Source organism: Gorilla gorilla, chromosome 17, assembly GCF_029281585.2.
Source record: "Gorilla gorilla gorilla isolate KB3781 chromosome 17, NHGRI_mGorGor1-v2.1_pri, whole genome shotgun sequence".
In the NCBI taxonomy this organism is placed as follows: Eukaryota; Metazoa; Chordata; class Mammalia; order Primates; family Hominidae; genus Gorilla; species Gorilla gorilla.
The window spans coordinates 54527501-54554392 of NC_073241.2; the positions used below are offsets into that span (position 1 = coordinate 54527501).

The 26892-nt window shown below is 36.7% G+C and overlaps 1 protein-coding gene and 1 long non-coding RNA gene across 7 annotated transcripts in view; one reads left to right on the forward strand and one right to left on the reverse strand.

Annotated features, from left to right (window-relative positions):
- Positions 1-26892, reverse strand: part of ZNF521 (zinc finger protein 521) — a 289814-nt gene that overhangs the window by 226007 nt on the left and 36915 nt on the right. The gene's annotated exons all lie outside the window — the stretch shown is intronic.
- Positions 13963-14786, forward strand: LOC129528436 (uncharacterized). The gene is made up of 2 exons (XR_008673695.2): positions 13963-14064; positions 14496-14786. It is a non-coding gene; the product is annotated as an uncharacterized lncRNA (long non-coding RNA).

Below are 26892 nucleotides of genomic sequence, written 5' to 3' on the forward strand. Positions count from 1 at the left end.
ACATATTTGGATTTTTCCCCCAACTGTTCAGGGACAGTAAGCACTGATACTGCATTTAATTAACAAGCAAATGTGATGCCCTCTGATGTGAACAATGCTGAGCCAATTGCTTAAGTTCTCACAAAGATAAATGTATTACAAGCACCACTGTACTACTGCAGAATATGACAGTAGTCATTTTCCTCATCTTCCCCAGCAAACTTTAGTCTCTGACAGGGCTAGCCTTCTGTCCACCTTTACCCTCAACTCCTTCCTTTTGGGTTTTAGCTTCCATAGGGAAATTTGCTTTCCAGATCCGTGGGTAGCTCACTCTTTCTCTTTTCCTCTTTTCTCTCCCTCTCCTTTTCCTCTACTGTATTCATCATTATTCAGCTGCATTATAACACTTAAAAAAAAACACAGCTTTGAAAAAAAAAAAAAAAGAAATCATTTGATTTTCATTGCCCTGGAGAGAATTAAATACCCCCAAGGAAAAATTCTGGTACATTCTCTGCACACATTTACATGCAGCCAGTGAAGTAAACATTTCCATAATTGCTCACTTCAGAACACGTTACCCAGTTCCTAGGTACAATAACTGTCAGGAGTCAATGAGGAATAAAGAATTTTCCTGAATCCTTGCACATAACCTGACTAGCATTAATAACTCCACAGTTGTACATAAGTTAAGAAATGGATTACTGCCAGACATCAGCCTTGCTCCAAACACTTTGGTCATGAGCTCTTCATGCTGCCATTAACAAAATAAATATGTTTTCTAAAACTTAAGGCTATTGATAATAAAAGCATTTTTTTTTAACTTTCCTTCTCCTTAGAATAAAAGGCAATAGCCAAAACTATAGCTTTTTTTAACCTTGGAAATTACAGCAACAACATATGGCTTCCATTTACTTCCAATTTTACTCGTACTGTGAGCTTCTTTGGTGAAGTTGTCTTCTATTGCTAAATGACAAAATGAATGATGAAATTCAGTTGCTATGCTAGAAAAACAAAAAACAAACCATGGTGGTTAATCCCTAAGGAAAACTGGACTTTGGTTATGAATCATCCTTACCAGCAATCTTGTAAATCTTAAATAAAAGTCTTTATGTCCTAAAAAGTATTGTGAATAAACATTATTTTCTTTTAAACCCCTGGCAGAAAGGATTCTCCTCCCTCCCCAATCCCTTCACATTCAAGGTTAGAGAGCATGCCACCAGCCCTCAGTCATTATGCGAACAGAACTTTCCTTGTGCAAGAGGCATCAATGAGGAAGGCGAGCACGAAGTTGGCTCTGTTTTTATTGCATGCTTGCAGGGCTTCTCATATTGCTGAAACTACAATGAAGAGCTCGGGAAGCGCATCATAAAACCAGCCCATTGGCTGTGATGGTATTAGTAATTTTTCTACAAAATGAAAATGTATATACTTTGTTATCAGATAAATCTTTATGTGCTTCCTCCATCTTTCCCTAACCAACGCATTCCCCACTTACCCCCAACTCTCTTGTGTGTCCAAGATTTACTTGGTCTTTATGATGACTTCAGATAGATAGTCATTGCCTAATTAGGCTGTGAAAGGGTCTGAGTAAACAAAACATAAAGTCAAAATTGGGGGGAAAATTATTTTTTAATTTTAAAAATGCGGCTAGCTAGACAATCAACTTCTGCACACAATAAAAGTGTAGCTCTGTGTGTTATAAACTATTTATGACGTGTTCAAGAAAGTTTTTCACCCAGGCAGAAAATATCCTTTTAATAAGCCCTTTTTACTACAACATGCTATTATTGGTCTCTTCTTTATTGTTGTTTTCATATTTTCGGCTAAATACAGTGCAAAAAGAAGACAAAAAGCAATGCTGCACACAACTGAAATGTTATACAATTTGCTAAAATGATGAATAAAATTAAAACTGCCTGTCAAAGCAAAATGAAAAGCAATTTTGTTTGCAATTTTCATAGCAGCTATGGAAAAGCAGCCAAATTGATGAACTGCATGCAGTCTGCGGTTTATAAGCATCCAGAGTAACTGAAGAAGGCGCTTTGATTAGTAATAGTATCAAGATGAACTGCAGCTTAAAATTCAGAACCTTCTAATCCAGCTGTTGGCCTTCCTCTGAAAGACAAATTTTATACTTTACTCCCCAAAATTGATCTAAGGGTTAATATCAGACTATCTAGGTGACTATGAACACCTTAAAAAGCTGGTGTTTTATTCCAAATTTAAATTTCATCAATCATTCCAAGCACTAACACCTGTGAAATATGCATTCTGTGCTCTTATTCCTGGGCCCCTCGCTGGGAGCCCAGAGTACTGACTGCAAATGAGTAGACAGGGAGGTGCTGATACCACTGTTTGCTACCAAATTTTAACTAGAGAGCAATTTCTACTTCTACTGAAGTAGAAGTTCAGTGTTTGATGCACAGTAGGCCATATTCTCTTTTTTTTTTTTTTTTTTTTTTTTTTTGAGACGGAGTCTCGCTTTGTCACCCAGACTGGAGTACAGTGGTGTGATCTTGGCTCACTGCAACCTCCACCTCCCGGGTTCAAGTAATTCTCCTGCCTCAGTCTCCTCAGTAGCTGGGATTACAGGTGCCCGCCACCACACCTGGCTAATTTTTGTATTTTTAGTAGAGACCCACCCAGCCACCCAAAGTGCTGGGATTTCAGGCGTGAGCCACTGCACCCAGCTGATAGTAAGCCATATTCTTGAATGAAAAGATGAATAAATGAATTAATGGATGGATGGATGGATGGATAAATGAATTCATTTCCATCACTGTACTCCATTTTATGATACCCAAAATTTGATTTAGATGAAATATAAAGCTTTGTGGGGTGCCTGAGGAAAGGCCAGTAACCGAACTACTGTTACAGAGGACTAGCATTAGTCACATTACCAAAACTATTAATACACTTGCCAAATGACTGGGGCTCCAGTGCAGAATTCTACCAAGATATAATTGAATGATAAGAAATGGAGGTTCTTTCTTTCACATGTGGTCATAAATAATGCACGAGTGAAATTCTTCTCATTGAAAATTGTCCACTGCTGACATCAATTTCTCTATTTTACCCTCCATCTAAAGTAAAAACATACAAAAGTGTAAACATTAAAGTGACCATTTCTACACTCAACTGGAAAAGATACCAATTAAATGCAACAAAATGAATAAATGTTCCATGTCAGCATTTTGGCTTAGGAAAGCCTCCCAAATCCTCATGTGCAATGTTTGAATTGTGGCCATCTTATTTGAGAATATCCCTTGCTATTGTCACTCATAGGTAAAGGTAGCGGAATTAAACACAGCTACGTAAGAGTAAATAATGAATTTGAGCTTCAGATATAGGATTACAATAACGTATACTTAATTCATAGGAAGCCTAATTTCCTCCTAAGCAGTTAGTTGAATTGTGAGGCTCATCTTCCACCAGGAGAAATACAGGTCAGCTCTCTGGGTTTTGCATTCAAACACCCAAAGATCCCTGAGTCAATAAATGCCACAGATCCTGCAGACAATTCTACTCTCTGTAGACGTCTGCCACCCTTCTCACCAACACTCGGCATACTATATTTGCAATTATTTATACAACATAAGCCTCTACAAGTGGTATTCCTATTTTTCAATTGAGAAAACTCGAGAAAATAGAATTTCTGAGTTTCCAGAATACAATAATCAACACCCTCTCTAGATACAACTGTACTTGAAAAGTTGTCAGGATTTAAGACATCCTTATTCCAGTCATTTGGAAGTTCCAATCATTGCACCAAGAAAAAAAAATCATCTTTTTAACTTCTTTTGGTACAGGAAATATTTTAGTACCTGACAGTATCTGGCTTATAATAGGCGCTCAATGAATATTTATTGAAAGAAAAAAAAGGAGGGGAATAAAAAGAAGAAAAAGTGCTATCCAAGGTTATTTTCTTAAACTGCCACATATTATTTTTTGCCCTGGAAAACACAGGGCAAGTCTTTGGTTTGAATAAAGTCAAATGAGCATGTCTACCAACACTTACTCATGTCACCTGCCAGTTTCCCACTTTTTGCTGTATCCCATATCAAACTGTGATGCTGACTCAGATGTCGGATACTTTATTCTGGTGAATCTCATAGACTTACTGTGAAAAAAATGTCTAATTTCATTTCATCATTATTTGAGATTTGGGCCTCTCAGTCACCATCTGTACCATGTCACAGCACTTACATTTCACATGAGTTGCCTTAATGTCAGGGCACAATAATGGCACATATTCACAAAAAGGGCATTTCCAACAAATTCTTCTCAACACTGGTATTTTTAAATCCTCCCCACAGCTTTTTTGTAACATCATGACTAATTGTGTTTTCTTTTGTGTCCCTGACATGACACAAAAGTAGCTTGTGCTCAAGTACAGAGAAGTGGATAGTGAGGTGGTAAATAATGGCGTGTATCATTAAGAAATACAAGATATAGTAGGTGGGTATGGATAGTGGAAAGCAAAACGTTATCAAGGAAACAGCCCCATTAGACATGACCATGTGGCTTCTGTTGTTGCTTCTGCCACTACCAGCAGTGAAATCTTGAACAAGCTACAACTTTACTGGACTGCAATTAATTCAAACATGAAAGTGGGAGATGAGGGGATTATTTACTAAAGGAGTGGCTTTCAAGCTGTTTTTATTTGTTCTTTAAACAAAACTTTAAGGGGAAGTCCAAGATAAATAAAACCACCCAACCTGAATCCAAGGTAGGACCCTCAGGGTCCAGTCCCCAGGGCCCATCTCCACTCTGCTCTCCTCATACTGTAGGAAGCCCCAGAGATCCCCAAAGCACAGTTTGAATCCACTGTATATAATGATCTCCAAGGTCACTTCCGGGTCCACTGCCCAATGGCTTTCCCATATATATTCTGCCTTTATTCCTAAGTCAATATTTTTGTTTTCTCAGTTAAAGGTAAATAAAGAAGAGGCGATAACAGAACATAAAACAACCAAAAAGTTCTGGATACCCTGTTGCTTGGTGATCATTTTAATCAATAATTAAAGAAAAATCATACATATGATTCCACACAATTAAAGAAAAACCATAAGGTATCTTCTATCACACAGAGATTATTAGCAAACACTCCTCTACCTTTTGCCCAGATGAGGGCTCCACAAAGGGTTGTTGCTGCATTAACAGATTTTCTTGCTTGCACATGTACACATACACACACACACACACACACACACACACACACACACACACACAAATTCCTTAATTTCTTAGAAGTCTCTAAACAGACATTACCAAGAAATTTACACTAGAGAATCAATCAATCATTGCTCCAGGAGTACAATATTTAAAACTAGCTTTTCTGGATTCTACCTCAAGGTGATCTCACTATTGCAGCTCTTTAGAGATTTAACAACAAAATTATTATTTCCAAACTTTAATTGAGCTTCTTAAGATAGGTATTTATGATACTCTTCACAACACTTGGAGATTTTATGCTCTACTGTGGAATCGTTGGCTGCTTTGTTAGTGTTCATTTTTATATTTTAGGTATTTAAATAGTATTGTATGGCTTTATCTGGAAAATAAATCAATTTGGCAATTTATTTCTAGCAAATGGTGCTTCCACAATTTCTTGCATACAATACAACCTTCAAGCAAACCATCAAAGCCTCTACCAGAGGATATTTTATGACTGCTTCATAATTTAAATTAAAAATCCATTTTTAAGACACAATACTCTTTCAAAAAAGTAGTGCCTTATGATTAGCAAATTAAAGATGTTTTTTTCTTACTTGCTTGCAAATAATTTCTTTAATCCAGAGCATGAGATGTGAACTCTAGTTAATGAATATTATCTTTGGCAAGCAGTAACCTACACTCTTAAAAGGTTCATTTTTATCATTGGTATTTTGAAGTTGCAACTTTGATCCATTACAATATAAAAAAGAAATGATTTTATTAACATTCTCTTTCATTACTGGATAATACTCTGCAGTGCTGGTACTACTGGGAAACTATTAAAGGTTTCTCTTAAAGAGGAATTCACAGATGATTTTTAAATGATAAAAGCAATAAAAATTTCTTCATTTCTCTAGATAAGACATGTATACTAATTTTTTTTTCCTGCTGTTAATTTTCTGCTGATCTGCTGGTCAGTTTGCTTCTAGGTATAATTCAAGAGACTGCATCAATCAATAAATATGCATAAAGCATGGGAAAATAATTATGCTACAAATTAATTATCAAATTTGATTCTATAGGCCTAGGATGTCTTCTTCTGACTCTAGAAAAACAGGTTTTCGTTTTTAAATTACTAGACACTAGTAGCAAACTCTGTTTTTCACCATGTGCAAATTACACTCAAATGTAACGAAAATGTACATGGCAAACCTGTCCTCTTTTTGCATAACTGCCTTACATCTTAAGAAGTAGGTTTGGGCTGCCAGGTGCAGTGGCTCATGCCTGTAATCTCAGCACTTTGGGAGGCTGAGCGGGGCAGATCACAAGGTCAGGAGATCGAGACCATCCTGGCCAACATGGTGAAACTCCATCTCCACTAAAAATACAAAAATTAGCTGGGTGTGGTAGCCCATGCTTGTAATCCCAGCTACTAGGGAAGCTGAGGCAGGAGAATCGCTTGAACCCAGGAGGCGGAGATAGCAGTGAGCCAAGATCGTGCCACTGCATTCCAGCCTGGCGACAGAGCAAGACTCTGTGTCTCAAAAAAAAAAAAAAAAAAAAGGAGCAGGTTTGGGCAGAAATCTTTCTATACTGCTATCTGCGACATCCTTTATCTCTTTCACATAGTTTCTTTTAAAAAAAATTGACGAAATATACCTACATAAAAATACAGAGAAGCAACAACTTGATATAATTATAAACAACACTCATATAACTACTATACTAGTATAGAAATAGAACACTGTCAGCACCTAAAAGGTCCTCGAGTGTCCCTCCTCATCACTACCCATTCCTTCTACCCTAAAGGTAAGCACTAACCTGACCTTTGTGATAGTGATTTTCCATTCTTTTATTGTTATCACACCTACGTATACAACCCTAGACAGTATAATTTAGTTTCGCCTAGTTTTGAAGTCCATGTGAATGGTTCCATACTGTATGTATTCTTTGTCATCTTGTTTCTTGGGTCAACTCGACATTTGCAGGGGTTGTCTTCTTGAGGATAGCCATCATTCATTCATTTTCTCTGCTAATAATATGCCATTATGTTAGAAAGAATGCTTTAAGACCTAGTATTTGCTAGCACAACAGGATGACTATAGTCAAAAATAATTTAATTGTACATTTAAAAATAACTAAAAGGGTATAACTGGATTGTCTGTAACACAAAAGATAAATGCTTAAGGTGACAGATACCCCATTTACCTTGATGTGATTATTATGCATTGCATGCCCGTATCAAAATATCCCATTTAACCCATAAATATATACACCTACTATGTACCCAAAAAAGTAAAAAAAAGTAAATATTTTTAAAATGATAAATAAAATACATTAAAAGAAAATATTCCATTATGTGAATATGCACAGTTTATTCTGTGTACCGGACATTTGGTTTGTTTTCAGTTTTGACTATCACAGACAATGCTGCTATGAATATACATGTACATGTACCTGTCTCCCATACATACCTGTTTCTCCAGGGTATGGAGATATGAAATTGCTGAGTCATAGAGTTTACATATCCTTAAACTTAGTGTATAATGCCAAACCATTTTCCCAAAGTGGTTCTATCCATTTAAACTCCCGCCAGCAGTGTCTATTACTCCACATCGTGGCAACACTTACAATTGTCACACTTTTTGCTAATTTGACAGATATGAAGCCCAAGAGATTTTACTTTCATCTTAGCCCTTGTTACCTTGGTTAAAAGCACTGCACAATCACAGACAACACAGAAATAGCTGAAGGTATGCCCTTCTATTCACTTCCTTATCCATCTTTCTGTTTCAATGGCCCTAGTCAATTTTAGACCTTGTTACTTAGAGTCTATTTTATTTAATTCCCTTTTATTCCTAAAAATTTTCAAAATTCTATGTAGCTCTATCATCCCTGATGAAAATATCCCACTTGATAGGAGCACTAGGTACAAGAAAGTAAAATTCCTCAAAAAGAAGTTATTGTCATCTGCCACCACTCTCTGCAAATATTTTTTATTTAGTAATACTATAGCACTTGAATCCTTCTATCTAGAGATACTTTTGCACATTTTCAGCATCAATTTCATATATGCAAGTACTATATATACTATGTGCCTAGACTTGCTATGGATTTGGGATCTGAGATTGTTTCTTCAAAGATACTCAGTCACACTTATTCTAATAGAACCCCATTGCTGATAGTCTTGAGATTTTAACCTGTGGAAATTGGAGGGTGCATATGGAACAGGAATGAGAATCAGAGAATTTTCTTTGAACAAACACTGTTCTTTAGAGAGTGTTTTGGCCTTCCCAGGTCACACAATGATGTACACATCTAACTTTCTTTCTGGGAGCCTCTGCAAATACCTTCTCTTCCACAAGGTCAAGTTCAAGTCTTCCTTGACATGAAGGAGGCCTTCCTGGAAAATGGTGAACTCCACTAAGTTCTCATGTCTTGACTATACATTTTGGTGCTTATTTATATTCTCTAGGATGTATCTCTCTATATTTTGCTGTGCTTAATCATAATCACTAGACAATATGCTCCTAAGAAACAGGAAACTTTCCTGTCTTGTTTAAGACTGTATCTTCAGTATAAGAAATAAATAGTGCCTGGTACATAGCTGGTACTCAATAAATATGTATTGAATGAATGAATGAAAAAAGTCTTATGTTTTTCTGTATTTGTTAAGTGTGTATGTGTGGTCACCCCATAAATTGTAAAGCCTTGTAAGTAGCAACCATTTCTTTATACATTTTTCCCATACACACACATACGCACACACACATACATACACACATATACATGTCCCTTTATACACACACACACACACACACACACACATATATATACTGAATTAAAATGGGCCATAAAACAAGAGCCACATTCTCTAAGGTAGGTACTCTTTCAAAACGTATGTAACACACTAGATATACGTAAAGAAACTCATGAGAATGCTAAACAGAATAAGCACAAATACCTGGCATTTACACTTTGTAATCCAGTTTTGCTAACAGAGACGTTCTAGTAAGTATGTGCTAATCAGAAGGTCTGTGACAGCTTGCACAAAATCAATTCACAATATTCAAGTTACAGCAAATCCATGAAAAATTCATATTAAATCCTTTCTTATTTGTTTATTTAGTCTCATGCAGATATTAAAATAAATCATTGCCGGGGTGCTTTGAAATTTTTTGACTATAACAGAATTTATCACAAGAAAATATAGAAAATGAATGCAAATACCACTAAATGCAGTATGACTTAAGAAACTAACAATATCATAATACTATGAAAGTTCATATTACTGGCAGAGAAAATGAATGAATGATGGCTAACCTCAAGAAGACAAATACGTACTCTGTTATACTATGGTCACAGAATAGACACAAACCATAGGTCCTTTAGGGAAAGTGCAAACAGAAAGAAATAAACAGTTTCTCTACCAGTTATCAGATAAAAACTCTGTTTTTAAGACATTCATATATTTAGTCTTTATTTCTGCTAGAAGACTGAGATGAGTTTCAAATACTTCCCTTTTTATTATAACAATCTTCATAAATCCTTAGAAATCCTAGTACAGAAATATTTCCCTCCCATTCTTAGACTTTTTGATTGAGTTATTAATAGATTAGTACATTCACTAATTGAGACTCATTTACTCATTCATCAAACATTTACTGGGGACTCTCTATGTACCAGGTCCTGGGCTACACGCAACATATTCAATTATTCACCTGCATTAGATGAAAAGGTGCTGATGTTGGTTATATAGATTCTTTTCATTATTCTGAAAAATTGCTTCTCTTAATTACTGTTGAGTTACTATTGTCAGAGAGCACAGACTAGTCCTCAGTTTCATTTAAATCAGAGAGAAAGAAATGTATATAACCACCCAAAGAAATACAAAATTTATAGAAGTCATTGAACTATACTTTCAATTTAATCTGCCAGTTCTTCTAAATGATGTCTTAGTCAAAGGTCTCTGCCAATTAATGAACCTTGGACCAAATCATACAATCAGAATATCTCTCAGATATATACTACCTGTATTTTGGCATGTGGACTGGGTCAGAGTAAATTTGAGGTTAGACTTTAGGCTCCTTAGGGCATCTCTCTCTCTAGCTGCTATTGCCAAAGCAAATTTAAGTCTCAAATAAAGTGATGCAATTACACTATACATCCTTCCTTCCTCCTGCCTATCACAAGAGAAAGTGAAGCAGACCACCACTCTAACCCTAGGACTTTTGTTCGCCTTTAAGAATGTATTCAATATCCAGTTTACCCACATACTTTATATTTTAAAAATGGAACAGTGGGTCATCAAAGTGGCACACTATATGATTTCCTTGATCATACACCAATCTAGGGATTACATTGGCCCTATGTACTTTCAGCAACAATAATCATGATGAAAGGCTAGTATTAGAATTAGTATGCTTTAAAAAAATCATTGGAGAAGGAAATACCATCTTATACTGTGAAAACTGGAAGCAATTCACAGGTAGTAACTGTAACTAACACATCTATAGCTTCACAGAGTGAAATAAATCATTCTACAGTTTCACCTGATCAAGCAGGATCACACTCCTCTTTTAAAGAGTGACCATGCCCCAAAACAATGCAGCATTGGCTCCTTGCCAAACAGCCAGACCACAAACATGGATACACCTTGGACAACGGACATCCTGGGCGCAGTAGCAGCAAAATTCTAGATCCTACCACTTCCCACGTGGAAATCCAGCAAAGAAAAACAATCTGGAGATCACATGATCCAGGTTTGTCATCCTCTGCATCTGTCCCCATGTATAAACATCTTGATGCAGAAGGAAACTGACTCATCCCTATCAGGAAAAGTCAGCTTTCCTTTGCTTAACATATACCAGGGCTTGGGCCACATGAGGTCTGGGTAGGAAACCATACACAGAATACTAACATGTAACTTTACAAAACAAAAGCTAAACTGCTTCCAACATGTTCGTGCTACAAAGTCCAATGAAGGAGGGCAGGAGAGAAAGACAGTGAGTGATGTAAATGCGAACAAGACAACTATCTAAGACAAAAATTCTCCGCAGACTAAGAAGATAAGTTAGGAAAAGTAACTGTGAAGAATTCTGAATACAAACAGAATTAGAAAATTCAAGATTACGGTAACTATGCAGTACTCTCATTAGGAGACAAATACTTGAAATACAACTCAATTACTGTGCTGTATACAAAAAACCCCTAACAGGTTTTAAAATATGTTGGGGAACAACACTGTAAGGTCTTTCATAAAGTGATTGCCCAATACTGGTCAGGGTGAGAAACCACCACAGTTGACTAATGCTTCTTTTATAAATAAAGATTCCTGATGACATCTGAGAGTAGAATTAGGACATTAAAGACATACCACTCTATAAACGCGACCCATGATACAAGGGAACAAAAAACTACAGTTTAAGAAATTACATTGTATAAGTCCTTGCTTCCTATTTCTCACTTAAAAGCATAAGATCAATTAAACTTACATGGTAGACTTGGAAGAAATGATAATAAGAGAGACTCTGATTTCGGTGGCAGATTATGTTTCCCAAGGTGACCACAACAATAACTGCCATCCCACGTGCTCCTCTGCAGTGTGACCTTCCTATTCCACCATCAAGAAGTGGAGTTTATTTCCCATCCTCTCAAATCTGAGCTGGATTGGGAACTTACTTTAACCAACAGAGAACATAGAAGTATCGCTGTTATTTCTAAGCTTGGGCCTCAAGAGATTGCAACTTAGACCCTGAAGTACTCCTTCTTGGAACCTAGACCCGTGCTGTGAAAGCCAGACGAGACATGTGGAAAGGACTGGTTAGAAAAGGGACAACCACAGCCCCCAGTGACAGTACAGTCTGAGCTCCCAAGTGCAGCCAGCACCAGCCATGTGAGTAAGACCACTGTGGACCTCCCAATCAACCTGGTGAAAAGCAGATCCACCAATCAATCCAAAGAATCTTGAAAAGCAATAAAAGTAATAAATTCTTATTGTTTTGTAGCTACTAACTTTCATTACCTAGCAATAAATAACTGTAACAATTTCTATAGTACTTTATTGTATCAATATGATAGGTAGACATATACACACTCGATGACAATATAATAGAAATGGTTATTTAGAAAATACATGTTTTGATCTAATAGTGTATAAACAAGAGAACAGTCTTACGTTGGCATCTCTTTCCATCTCTTATTATTAAAAGCTCAATATTTTGGATGTATTAGAAAGATCATAGAGTGTCATCAAAGCAAACTTAAATAAAAAAGTCACTGCAAACTTTGCACATTATATTAGGTTGGTGCAAAAGTAATTGTGATTTTTGCCATCACTCTTAATTGTGAAAACCACAATTACTTTTGCTCACCAACCTAAGAGGAACAGTAAAGTTCTTCAAAAACATTTACAAATATTTAACTTTAATTTCAGCAAGGATAGAAAAAAGTCACATGCTTATATTGAAAATCTTTTCTGCTCCTCCCTCCTTCTCTTTGATTCTTCAGTCAAATACTTTCCCACCCTCAAAGATGTATACATATTAATAATTTGCAAACATCAAACAATGGTGAGAAACATTTATGTTTCTCCCGAGCATTGCAAGTACAAAGATGGATGATCATTGCCTACGACTTATATTTTAATTCTCTAACAACGCAACAGCTATAAGAGAAAGACTGTCTATAAACTTGTTTTTATTTTGAAAGCATCCATAACTTTTCCAATTAGCAAATATGAGTCCCTGAGAGCTGGAACTTACTTTTTCTTCCATCATATCTATACCCAGTTTTATGGTGTTTCTGGAATATACACTGGGGATACATTAGAGATGTATTTAAATCAGGAAAGGGGTCTCACACAGGAGTAGAGAAATCTAAAAATATCCAGTAGAGCAAGAAAACTGACAAGGACTCGGACCATGCAGATAATATCTGGTATAACAACTAAAGACAGGAAGCTTCTGAGAAGGAGCCTCCTGCCCTCTGTACCCTTCCACTCAAAAGGCAGAGAAGTGCCTGAAATTGCAGAGACTTGATCACAGTGCTTGCCTATATCAAAACACATCTCATGTGTCCCACAAATATACACACCTATTACGTACTCACAAAAACTAAAGTTTTTTAAAAAAGAGACCTGGCAGCAGCTAATCATTTTACCTCTTTGAACAACACTCCCTACACAGAGTTGACTTCCAAAAATACCAACAATTGTTCTGAGAGCCTCAAAGCCTGCTTTCATGCCAAAATGGTTACCTGATGCTGTCCTCGTGACCTGTCCATCAGAGGAAAATGATGCAGCTCTCACATTGCTGGCAGAAGCCCCTAATAGGTGAAAGTCTTCCTTCTTAGAAATTACCAGGCTTTTTCTCTTAGCTTGTTCCCAAAGAATGGGGTAGCAGCCCTAGCTACCCCAGTCCCTAGACTGGAGAAGTACTCAAAAAGATGGAGTGGGGGGTAAGGAGGGGATGTTTGCAGAGTCCATTCACTTACAGATAAACATCTGGTGCAACTTCTGGAACACACAAGTCTATACCTGAAGACAAGGGTACCAACCCCCTAATAAGCAATTATTTCCATCCAGAATATGCTTTTGGGTAACAGCTTGTGGTGTGATTCATTATTGATTTCACCTTGATGAAACAATTGTAGCAAACCAACACTGGACTTGGAGTCAGAAGTTCAATGTCTAAATCATGACAGAGCCAGTAAATCACTAAGTGACAATGAGTCTCAATTTCCCTTTTATAGAAAGGAACTTGAAGGCTCTCCCCATTCTTCAGCATTCCATTCCAACCTTCTGTTCTTCAGAATCCAATTGAAAAGCTCTTACTTCTATAAGCTTTTTCATTTGCATGGATTATCTAGTATGGTTTTTTCCCAATACCCATTTGTTTATAGATGCTGGGAAAGGCTGTGGAGAAAGAGGTGAGAGAAAGAGGTGTGTGGCAGCATTCTGAGGCATACGACACGCACACCAGTAAAGAAGCAGGCAGGTCACACAACAGCCCTTACCTAGGCACACCACCTCTGTGGTTCCATGGCTCAAGCTAGCAGTGGTAGGCTAGCACCTAGGTGACACCTCACATCCCAAAAGCAGGTGTGCGACAAGCCTTGCATTAATTGGCCTCCATTTCTGAGGATACATATAGAATGGAGCATATTTTGTGATACTTTCCTGGAAAGTGGAGTTCCCAGGGTTAAATAAGACAGTGTTGAGGTCGGTTAGGTACACAGAAGTTTCATGTGCTATGTCATGGTTGGGCAAACATTCCCTGGGGTCATATATCCATAAGATGCCTGATTTGATTATATTAAACACTTCTATAATAAAGATGTTTCCTTATTTTCCTCTCTAGGAGTAATGACACATTCAAAACAAAGAATGAAGGTGGATAAAGCACAGAGTCCTAGACTGCAGTTCTGCCCTGGATTCAAAACAGTTTCTCCATGGGAAAATTTGATGTGCTATTTGCTAAATAATTTAAGAATGTAAGTTATCAACCAGAGAAAAAGGTCTGCCCATATTGGGAATTTAAAAGCTCTTATGTTTTAGCAAGTACTCTAAATAATACATGACATTGGAAGAAAAAAATCATGAGCAATACAAAATATTACACAATAATGTAAAATATAAATATTCAAATATACTAATTGTGTGAGACACTATCAGTTGCATACCTCAAAATATGGGACTTATGGGAAGGTTGTTTAAAGGGAATCAACTCAGGCAGCAGGGCCTGTTAGCCCTTCTACCTTCCTCCTTTTCCTAACCTCCAACAGGACATGGTGACATGAACTCTGGCATCCACTGTAGCCTATTTGACAATGGCAGTCATGTGCTAGGAAGTAGAGCACCAAGAAAAAAGTCTTGGTGCCTAAAGAACCACTGAGTTCCCAAACCAGCTCTGGACTGCTTATCTCTAGAATTCTGTGGAAAAAAAAAGAAACTCTTTCTTTCTTTCGTGTGTGTGTGTGTGTGTGTGTGTGTGTGTGTGTGTGTGTGTGTCTGTGACGGAGTCTCGCTCTGTCACCCAGGCTGGAGCACAGTGGCACAATCTTGGCTCACTGCAACCTCCGCCTTCTGGGTTCACGCCATTCTCCTGCCTCAGCCTCCCTAGTAGCTGGGACTGCAGGTGCCCGCCACCATGCCCGGTTAATTTTTGTAGTTTTAGTAGAGACGGGGTTCACTATGTTGGCCAGGCTGGTCTTGAACTCCTGATCTCGTGATCTGCCCGTCTCGGCCTCCCAAAGTGCTGGGATTACAAGCATGAGCCACCACGCCTGGCCTGAAACAAACTTCTTTCTAATTCAAGCTGTTGTTATTTTGGGGTTTCCTATTATATATAATTATTTAGCTTGTGAATTTATCCAAATGCTACTTTCAACCTTTGACGTCTAAGCTCATAGATCAAATCTACTTTTTGGGGCCCAAACTCACACTTGGTAAAATGGATTTTTAACTGTACGGGAGGAACAGATATCTGAGATAGTCAATTATTCAACACAAAGATATTGGGTTAACTAAAAAAATAATCTGAGAGTAAACTCAATTTGTTTTTGCCATGTCAATACAGAAATAGGTTGTTCAGGAAATTCACTGAAGTTTTTGATTTCTCAATCTTCTCATTTTATAATGAAGATAATATTGACCTACCTCATGAGCACCGACAGAGGATTAACTAATTAACAATTGTCAATCACCATGAAAATATAAATTTTAAGAAGCAATAAGACTTTTCATTAAACTATTAATGGCTGTGCTAGTAATTTCTTCCTTCACTGAAGAAAATTTACATTTGATAAGCACCAAAGGTTCATAGCATAGTAAGAATAAAACTTAAATGAAAATTACACCTGAAGACACTTCATGACATTTTAACAAAAGCATTAAGGCAAAAGATGCTACTATCAAATACAGTCTCTTTGAGACAGGCTCAACATATTTCTGTTGAATTAAGAGACTGGATGTGGCAGTCCATACATTCTTGTATTCTGCATATTCTAAAACTGCCACAACCTAACTCACTTCCCAACAGTTGTTCATAAACTCTACCCTACCTGATTCTCTTCAAGCTGCTCATCAGACAACCTAATGTGAAACAGATTTTTATTATTTCCAGGTTACTAACTGACTTTACATTCGGTTTTTTGTGTGTGTGCAAACCTACAGCACTTTTTACACACACAGTGCCCCCAGAGAACTCTTCAATATTCTGAGTGTGCAAATGTTGTGACAGAATTCTACTGCTTATGAAATTATTTTCTGAGGCGATACCAGAATTTGAACTCGGGGTCTTTTTACGCATCTGCAATTTTCTACCCTGAACGCCTGCCTATCCCTTCCATCCCACACCTTCCCTTTAATTTCCCAATGATTACTCTGGGCAGTTCACCTTCAGCCTCTTCCACAAGACCTCTCCTATCAGCTCCTGTGAACACTTGCCACTCCCTTCTTTGAAGAGTCACAGAATTTACCATCCATATTAGCAATTCTGGTATATAATGATATACTGCCATAGGCAACACACATTTTCAGGTACACCTGTCATTGTCAAATACTGTACATGTGTTTACGCTTGCCTTAAGTGCACAGTAAGATTGTAGGCAATAGGTTTCATGACTCACATTTCTTTTGTGCCCTCATAATGCTCAGCAAAAGATGTGAATATAGCAAAACACACTAACACATATACTATAAGTATGTTCTTTAATATGTTTGATGTGCTGCAAAAACAGGCAGTTATCTTTATGGTCATTTGTCGCACAAATGCACTTCTTTAGGCACTATTTTCCTAGAAAGCAAAAGTACAAATCTCCCATATTTAAATGAACTCACTTAGACCAGATGATTTCGAAATTACTGATCACCTGAACATCTATTATAGCTAGACCAATTCCATGATGCTTACGCTTGCCTACTAAAAATGAGGTATCAATACTTTTCATTGTACTAAACTCAGATTAATATATTTTCTAATTTTTGAGCTAATTTATAAAACTAGAGAAATCTTTTAAAACCATTCTAAAAGTTGCATAGATAATTCTGTGTTACTAAATAAATAAGCTACAAGGATAAAATGTTTTAGTGATATCCATTCATGACTATCTTCTTATATATGCCAGTGTGCAGGCTAAAAACTGATGACAGGGCCTTAATTTTTAATATTTTGTATAGAACTTAGAATAAAATGTTAATTTTATTCATTGGGTTTGGGAAACTGGGTCTCTCTTCTTTATTCCTAAAACATAACATTCTTTATTTAAAGAATGTTAAACATCAAGACCTTCCTAAAAATGTAATGAATGCAATTAAACTAATTTTCATTTCCTCCATTTGGCCAGTTACCCTTAGCAACAATAACACATTAATTCTTTTTGAATTTTAGAAGGGAAGAATTTTAAGATGGAATGGCAAATAATAACTCATACTAATTCTTTCAAAATATCTCAGGATTCTGGAAGACATTCAAATCTGGAATCTGACTCATGTGAGTTACTCTTACAGGAAACACTACCTTCTTTAATAATACCAACAATACTAACACTAATAATAGATAATGTTTATCACATCCCTTCACTGTGTGCCACACACCTTGCCATGATGATACATCTACCAGCTCATTTAATTGCCACAACCATAAGAGGCAGGCAATGTTATCACCTTTACAGGTAAATGTTCAATTAAACATTTAAGTAATCTGTCTAAGGACATACAACCAGCTTTGGGAGAACTAAGATTTGCAATTTAGTCAGCCATTTGCCAGAACCCACCCCTCTATCCATTACACTGACATTTCTACCAGTCCCATTAACCACACAACACTTTTTACTCATTTGAACATTTTGAAGTTTTGTTAATTCATTTCTTCTTTAGAAGATTGGTAAGAATTAATTACTACTGAATGATTACATTGATTTTTTTAAGCTAATGGAATTTTTAATGAAAATAATACAAACGGAGATGATGGGAAACTGCAAGTCTGAAAATCAGATATAAAAGCAGCCTGTTAAGATTCACGAGATGGCCACAGATTCTAAGCAATGAACAGTAAAATTAAATTTGTCTGGTAATTTCTTTTTTGGGGGGGAAAGGTGGGCATAACCAGTAATTCCTTAGTAATAAGATTTCCCATGGAGATGGACCTTGGTATATTTTTTCAAAAAGGAAAGAAAACCCTACATGCTCTAATCCTGTGAGACTAAAGCACCCTTCTTAGCTTCCATTTGCTGGATTTCAAAAAGGCATTAAACCTTGTATGTCAAAATGCCTCATATTGAAAGACAAGAACACTAGCCAGCCTTAATGCTTTAAACATCCTGCCTTTACAGACAAGATTTGTAGGGTGTCATTTCCACTTGCTGTAACAATCCCAGCTACAAGAGGCCTTATAAGTAGTAATCAATCTGAGAAGAAGAAATCCTTCTTTACTAAAAAGAAAAAGAAAGAAAAAAAGCTGAATCAGAAACGATGTTACAAAAATTGGAGTAAGGCTGGAGAGAAACTTAGACAACTCACAAAGGGAAAACTAAACCACGATTCAAGAAAAAAAAAAAAAAGTATGTAAGTGGCCTGATGTCTACCTTTGGGTTCTGGCCTAAGTACACAACTGGTGCTTTAAACAATTCTACCCAGAAAAGTATCTCAGATTTAACACAAGCAAAAAGGGAACCCACCATTCTACCTTCCAAACCTGCTTCTTTATTTTTCCTAGTATCGAGTGATGGCCACCCAATACAGCTGAGGAATTCAGAGACACAACTAATCAATTACTACATCTGGATGATTTTACCTCCTAGATATTTATTGAATTTGGCCACCCTCTCCACCCTATGACCACTGCACTGGTTTTGATCCCGTCTTCTCTTACTAGTACAACTGCAAGAGCTTCCTATCTCAAATCCTTTCCCCACAATGTTCCTTCTCCAATCTAACTCTGCAAAATAGAATCTAATCTGAATATGTGTTCACTCCCCTGCATAAAATCTTTGATGGTTACCCACTGCCTAAAACAGTAATTATTGAACATTCTTAAACCTCTAAACTCAAAACTCAAATGGAATCTGACTTGAATATTCATCCTGGGCTGCGCTGGTTGCAGGGAATGGAGAATCCCTGCTAACTCAACCCCTGCCTCCACCCCTAGCTGGGTGATATCCGTGAAGTTCCTCAGAGCAGTCTGAAAAATGCAGGCCAGAGAATCAAATTTAAGCTCTTGGCATTGCCTCCCCATTTCCGGACCCTGCCTTCCTTCCCTGGTTCATTGCAGTAACTGGCTCCAATATGGCTTCCAATGGTCCCTACCTCCTGGTATTCACGCCTTTGTATAATTCTTTCTCATACACCAGAGTTGATCTGTGTAACCAGTAGAATATGGCAGAAGTAATGTTATGCCACTTCCAGGATGAAGTCATAAAAGACACTGCAGCTCCCATCTTGATGTATCTGTCTCTCTCTACTGTCTGTCTGTCTGTCTCTCTCAGAGTACTTATTCTGAGAAAAGCCACAATTACCATGTGTGGCTTCTGTCAGGCAGAAGCCACACAATTAAGCTAAGAAGTGGATACCCCAGGCCAGGCACAGTGGCTCATGCCTGTAACCCCAGCACTTTGGGAGGCCAAGGTGGGTGGATCACCTGAGGTCAAGAGTTCAAGACCAGCCTGGCCAACATGGCAAAACCCCATCTCTACTAAAAATATAAAAATTAGCTGGGTGTGATGGTGCATGCCTGTAATCCCAGCTACTCAGGAAGCTGAGACAGGAGAATCATTTGAACCCGGGAGGCGGAGGTTGCAATGAGCTGAGATCACGCCACTGCACTCCAGCCTGGGCAACAGAGCAAGACTCCATCTCAAAAAAAAAAAAAAAAAAAAAAAAAAAAAAAAAAAGCGTGGATACCCCAGCCCCGTCCAGGCCACCAGGTAACTGTAGCCCTGACTGACACCTTGATGGCAACCTCATTAGAAACTCTGGATTAGGATCTCCGGGAAAAGCTGCTGCCAAACTCCTGACCTATAGAAACTTTGAGAAAATACATGGCTGTTGTTTTTATACAAAAACTTTTGGAATAATTATTATGCAACCATGAATAACTAATACATTCTTATTCTCTCATTAATTCTCCATCTTACACATTTTCTACAGCTTAAAATTGCCCAGCAGATTCTGTGCTGCTTCATACCTCTTTCCTATTCTTTCTCTTCTGTCGACCTGAAGCACCTCTTCCCCTTTCTCAGCCTGGCTAACTCTTGCTCATCACTAAAGACATCATGTGCTCCAGGAAACCACCCCAATGTGCCAAGTTGGCCTTAATGACACCCCCCGCCACAGCCCCTCCAAAATTATTTTTTTTCTCAGAATATGCTGGAACCTGTATTCCAATGATTTATTGGTCAAAGAGTAGGATCTTAGTAGATGTTTATTGAACTGAATTGCTGATGAATGCATAGTGGTATTGGGAAAACACACTACTGGGAGGTGCTATTCATTTCATTACTTGTGGATGGTCTTCTTAGTGTAGCAAGAAATGGTGCCTTAAACTTCACATTTTATTAAGCCGAACTGCAGTATCTAATCAATATAATAATATTTATATTATTAAGCACTTGTCAGTAGTAGTCTGGTGTTCATAAGAAGAAAGCTATCACTATATAGCTGTCAGGCACCAACTTAAGCTCCATCTGTGAGTGACCATTAGCAAAAGTTAAAGCAAAGCATGGTTCTTTGCTCTTTTGCTAGGCACTGGGACTAATGAATTGCAAAGGGCAGGCAGACTGCTTGCAAAAGGAAGTTAGCGGTAATGGAAGGAGGCAGAAATTAACTGGGGGAAGGGGATGCTGTGTTCATCTAATCTGCTTCATAACCATCGCTTCAGGCCAAGTGACAAAATAGTATCAATAACGCCAAGAGAAGCTCCGCTTAGGTTTCTGCAGGCCACAGAAGGTGATGGTAAGAAATGATTGCGGTTAGAAGATGGTATTCTTTCTCCCAACAGAGAGACACTTTGGTGGAAAAACAAAAGAGATGAACAAATCAATGGACTAAGGCTTGTACCCAAAAACTGTGGCCTTGGAAAAGGAAGAAAAGCAAAAAGAGAGGGGCAGAAAAGTGTAGAAAACTATTCAGAACAAGAGGAACAAAGGAGCAACTCAAATATGAGCTCTCACATAAAACTGTAAATCTTTCCCTTTAAATGCATGATAATATATGTAATATTGAATATAAATATTAAACCAGACCATACAGCCACAAGACATGGCTTTTTAATAACCAGCATAAAACACTGGTGAAAAGCAAATATTTTGCATATAAAATAAAAGTAGGTATAAGAAATAGTAAGTATATAATAGATTTGACAGATTTCTTTTTAAAAAGATTGTAAAAGCATTCTCAAGAGTCTGTCAACCTGATAATTTAATTATGAGGGGGAACAGTTTTATAAAACAGAAAAAGTTAAGTTTAAAGGCAATCTGAGTAATAAAAATATACACTTTAAATAATTCATAAATTAAATGGAAAAATGTTTTGTTGGTACAACCAAAAAAATATATCTTAGTGCTTGAATGTATAATAGTGCTTTTTCTAAAACAATATTTCTTTTAAATTTTTTTAACAATGACAATCTTTTCTATAAAAGTTTATTTTGCAAGAATGATAGAGATAGGTAAGTTGATGGCTGCTCTTACTTTTATTTTCTGCTTTTATAACCAGTTACTAGTTCACAAGAGATCTGAATATCTACCTCCTATTCTAGTATCTCCCACAGCAGAAAACCAACATGTCTGAGGTCATCAAAATGGGCACAACTCCAAGAAAGCCACACAAGATGGATGAGTCTTCATTACATAGATAAACTGACTTTAAAATCAGCATTTCTCAAGACTAATTGGAATTTTTACTTGAAAAATAGTTCAGTGTACATGCCTACTATACACATACTAATATTAATTATGCATTTAAAGGTTGAAGTTAAGGCAGCTCATGACCCCAAACATCCTTGTCTACATTTTTAATTAGTCACCAGGGGGAGCTAATTCTGCTCTATGAGTAGGTACAGTCTAAGAGTCAGATTTAAAACAAAAAAACAGAAAACAAAAAAAAAAAAGAGGGAGGGAAAAGATTAAATTGATGTGGTATTAAATATATTTCAAAGATGATATAGTGTCCATAAGGCATATATATTATACATGCAAAGAAAACAAAAGAGAATAGGTATATATCCTTTCTCATTAAGTTAGAAAAAAATAGTGAAAGCCATCAATTAATAGAATATTGCTGTGTTTAATAGAGGACATATATACGCCCAATCAGTTATGATTATCTTTGGTCCTATTGGGTTCTTACTCACCCTTCAGATTTTGAACATTTGCCCATTTGTTGCATTGACCCTGTTATTTTCTTGGTTTGAAGCACTATGATTCTACATTCTAACAGCTAATCTTTTGCTCAAAAATAACCCATATAATTAAATTATAATTATATTGAAACGAATGTTTCCTTACCCTTTTGCTTCAAATATTTTCTTCTGTTCCAAATATATTTTTTAGCACTTTTAATGTGTGTTCAAAGAGTTCTGCCCAATAACCTACTTAAATTCATTCTACAATTCACCCAGGAGACACAATCCCTTTAAACTTTGAGAAGCTCCAGTTGGAACAAAGATGGGGAAAGGGTTCAGAGTTTGTGGAATAATCACCTCTAATCGATCAATTTCCCCTGAAGGTAAAACCGAAAGAAAGGAGGAGTGAAGAGTTCCAGTCCAATTCCTTGAAGTTTAAAGGAACTAAGCCCTGAGGCACAGTGTAGAATGATTCCTGCTTTCCCCTCCCAAGACCTATTAAGAGGTCATAGATCTCTGTGACATTGCTACCATTCCCTAAAGACAAGATCCCCAAACACAGACTTAGCACAAAGAGAAGGGTGTGGAAATAGTCTACTTTTAACAGCTTTTTTAGTAACCCACTCCTTATAAAAGGAAACAGATAAAGGTCACGAGCATCGTAAGTAGAGAACATGAAAAACAACATGAGTCAAGCAAAAATGTAAAAAAAAAAAAAAAAATTCAACCTCTTAAGTTCTATCATGTTGAATTTCACATTTGAAAACATGTTAAATGTGGCAGAGCCCTTATGTGCACACAACTGTATCCAAATAGCTAAACATTGGTGCTTACAAGATAGACCAAATGACTGCAGAGGGCCTAAGAAATAGTGGGTCTCTTTTAATTCGTCTTCCCCACAAAAGAGACCCCACTGTCTCTACATCCCAAATAGAGCCCTTCATTTATAATTTTTATACTTCTCCACAGGGACAAACTGACAGCTTTAATTGCCATCAATGACCATCAAGGACATGGGAGAAATTCTTGAAGATATTCTCCCATGGCTTGTGTTCTTGACATTTTATTTACAATTTTTGGCAAATGAATCCTGAAACCACAGTTAGATCATTATATATTCATTATTCATTATACAACTAAGGCAAAACAATTTACAGACAAATAATGCTAATTTTCTTCTTGAATTCTATTCATTTCAAAAGACTTAATTTTTAAAAACTCAAATTAGTCAAGAAACAGGTGATTTATGAATACAGTTATAACTAATATAAGATATTCTCCACTTAGGTTTTACTTGTAAAAATTAAAGTGAATACACTCATTTATTTTCTATTTCTAGGAGATTACATCCTTCATGAACTTTTCATTCATAATCAGTAGCTTTCTTGTGAATCGCCAGTTATTCAAGCAGGCTAAAAGTAAAAATGCCTAATAAAATATGGATATCAAAATTACAGAGATATATTTCTTATATTACCCTTTCAAAATCCAAACTTTTTAATTTTAATAAGTTAATTAATGTAATAGATCATCACTTATACTGGGAAAACATATTCATCAGTACAGACAGTCCTTTCATAAATCCCAATTACAATACCCACAAGCATTCAAAGAGCTTTGAGAAAATAACAGATCTAAAAATAATTATTTTATATCCATGTTTTGGTAGCGAATTTTACAAATATATCAAGAAGAGAATGGCAGACCAGGTACTAATATTCAAAAACTTCTGCTGCAGCAAAATCAATATGGAAATAACAAAGCTTGTATACTAGGTAATGATTGAACTGACCTTACCTCCAAAACCGGAAAAGGAAGCATACTCAGCCTATGGTTCAGAAGTTGGAACCAACTATGGATGATCACTTTGTCTTTGGTAACTGCATGGAAGAACTTGGTGGGAGCCCTGACAGTTGAACAAAGTGACACACTCAGCCCCACCACTTTCTCTAAAACTGAGATGAGCAAAGATTTGGTGAGCCGTTTTTCACCTCATGAAATAAGTGATAGTCAAGAACAGTGGTCTCTGAAATACAGGGTACATTATCCTGCAGGAGAGAGGATACTCTGAATAGTTAGAAACCAATCAGAACGGGCACCAATCAGAAATAGCCATCCAGGTACTAACCAGACCTTCCTGAGAGCAAGGAGATAAACAGTACTCCAGTCAGCTGGGTGGGCTGGCTTCTTCAGCCCCTTTTATCCCATCTCATACTAATGCAGTCTACAGTGTCCAGCAAACTGGACTTATCGATCAGAATATTTAATTTTAACTAATCTAATTCATGCAAAATCCTCAAATTTTGACAACTGATTTTTAAAAGTTTTCTGCAAAAAAAAACTGCAGGATATTGATAGTCAAGCACAAGTAATCAACAAGAAAACGGCAAATCTGGCCCTTTCACACCAAGTAAAAGCTCCTTGTCACCCACCATATGAAAGGGAAAGGGGAGGGGGAGAAACAGTTTCATCAGAGCTGACTGAAAGTTGGCAAAACAAAAGCACAGAAGTGAGATTATCAGGAAAGTTCTTTGAAATATGAACTTATACCCACCACTGATAACAACCTCATGGGAAAGAATAACATACATTCTCTCTGGAGGTTTTGTGAAGTATTTTTTTCAGTTTTAACAGCCATTAAAATGAATTACCAAAATAAACATGGACCAGGACTTCAAAATAACATAAAATTATTTTTAAACCCTGTTTATTTCATCTTTACCTAATTTTTTAATTTCTGTTTTTGTGAATGTTGTATAATGCATGTATGTATGTAATGTATTAGTAAATACATATTATGACAGTGCATTTAGAAATCACTAGTCTAAAAGTAAAATGCATATAGAGATGGGCTGGAGAATGGAATCTATGGAGGCCATGAAACTGCATTTTGGGGGCTTAGGGAGATTTGGAGAATGAAGTAGGCTAAAAAAAGACATATTTTAGGTACAAAATGAGGAACTGATCAAAATGGAAGGAAACAGGAAAATAAAACTTATAGTGCCTTAAGCCTAATTAATATAGAAACATAAATTAATAACACTTAAATGATTAACAAAGTATGAATAATGAATTAATATAGAAATATGCAAATAAAACTTATAATGCCTTAAGCCTAATTAATATGAACTAAAAAGTTGAAATATCACATTTATTTCATGTAATTTATTTCAACTAATGGTTTGATAAGGAAAACAGCAAAAAAAAGGTTCTAAGCAGTTTCAATCTGCTTTTATGAAAACGATGCTTCATTCTGTAAATTACTCATCTCCCTTATTCCCACTGCCAACAGAACTAGCTGTTAGAGCACTTTATTGTTCATTGGAATGAACCAGTCTTTAATTTGCCACAACCATATGACATATGTATACTCACTTTCACATTTAAAAAAATTATTTGGCCAAATAATAAGGATATTCCAGATGTCTAAAAGTTTTCAGCTCACAAAAATTGTATGAAGCTTCCAGGAAGTTTCATAAGATTTAAAACAAAATTAAATGGACATACTACTTTACATTGATGAACAACATCCACTCATCAATTCAGTTCATTTTCCTAAAAAATGTGAACAGGAAGAATATTTGTAAAGAAGCCACAACCCTGGGTAGGACTTTATATATCTGGTCTACAAATGTTCCCCAAAGCTACAGAAGAATTACTACCACACATATTTCTACACACTCATCTACCAATAGTATGGTAGACCAGAGGGTTAAGAACTAACACAATGCTATTTAGTTTTTTCTGCAATTATGCCCAGGCAATTCACATTAATGATGTGAAAAAACACTTAACAGACAACTCAAGTTTGCAAATTAGCAGGAGAGAAGAGAAAAATGACTCAGAACAACAAGCATAGCGTATTACCAAATGCACTTTACACATTTATCCTGTTAAGTGTAGCTTAGTTTTGATGATTTACAATACTAGTTCTTACTCAGTTTTGTAAGCATAACAAAGTCTCTGTAATCTCAGCCTTCCCCATAGCACCCTGCTATTAAATCTTTGTTGAGCAGTGTGATGAGACCCCTCTGGCTTCCAGCCCTCCCCACCCCCTGAGGGAATTGGCAAGAAATGATAGGGTTTGTGGATTAGTAAAATGAGAGGTTCTCTGTGCTTTTCCTTCTTTAAATATATATTTTGATAATCTGTCTTCTTCATCAGAGAGTCCCAACAGCAATAGAGTGTTGATTCCCCTGCCTTCTTAGCCTCCAGGAAAAAGACAGCAAGGCTGGGGCAAGACAGGTGGTTTCCATCTATTGCTAAAATTGAAGAGAGGGACTTAATTTTTTCTTTCACCTTTCCCCCTATTCCTTCAAGCAGGGATGATACATAACTTACTTATACATGTTGGACTGTAGACTCCAGGAAAATTGCACCATGAGACAAAGGAGAGAGAACTCATCTGTGAGTGTCA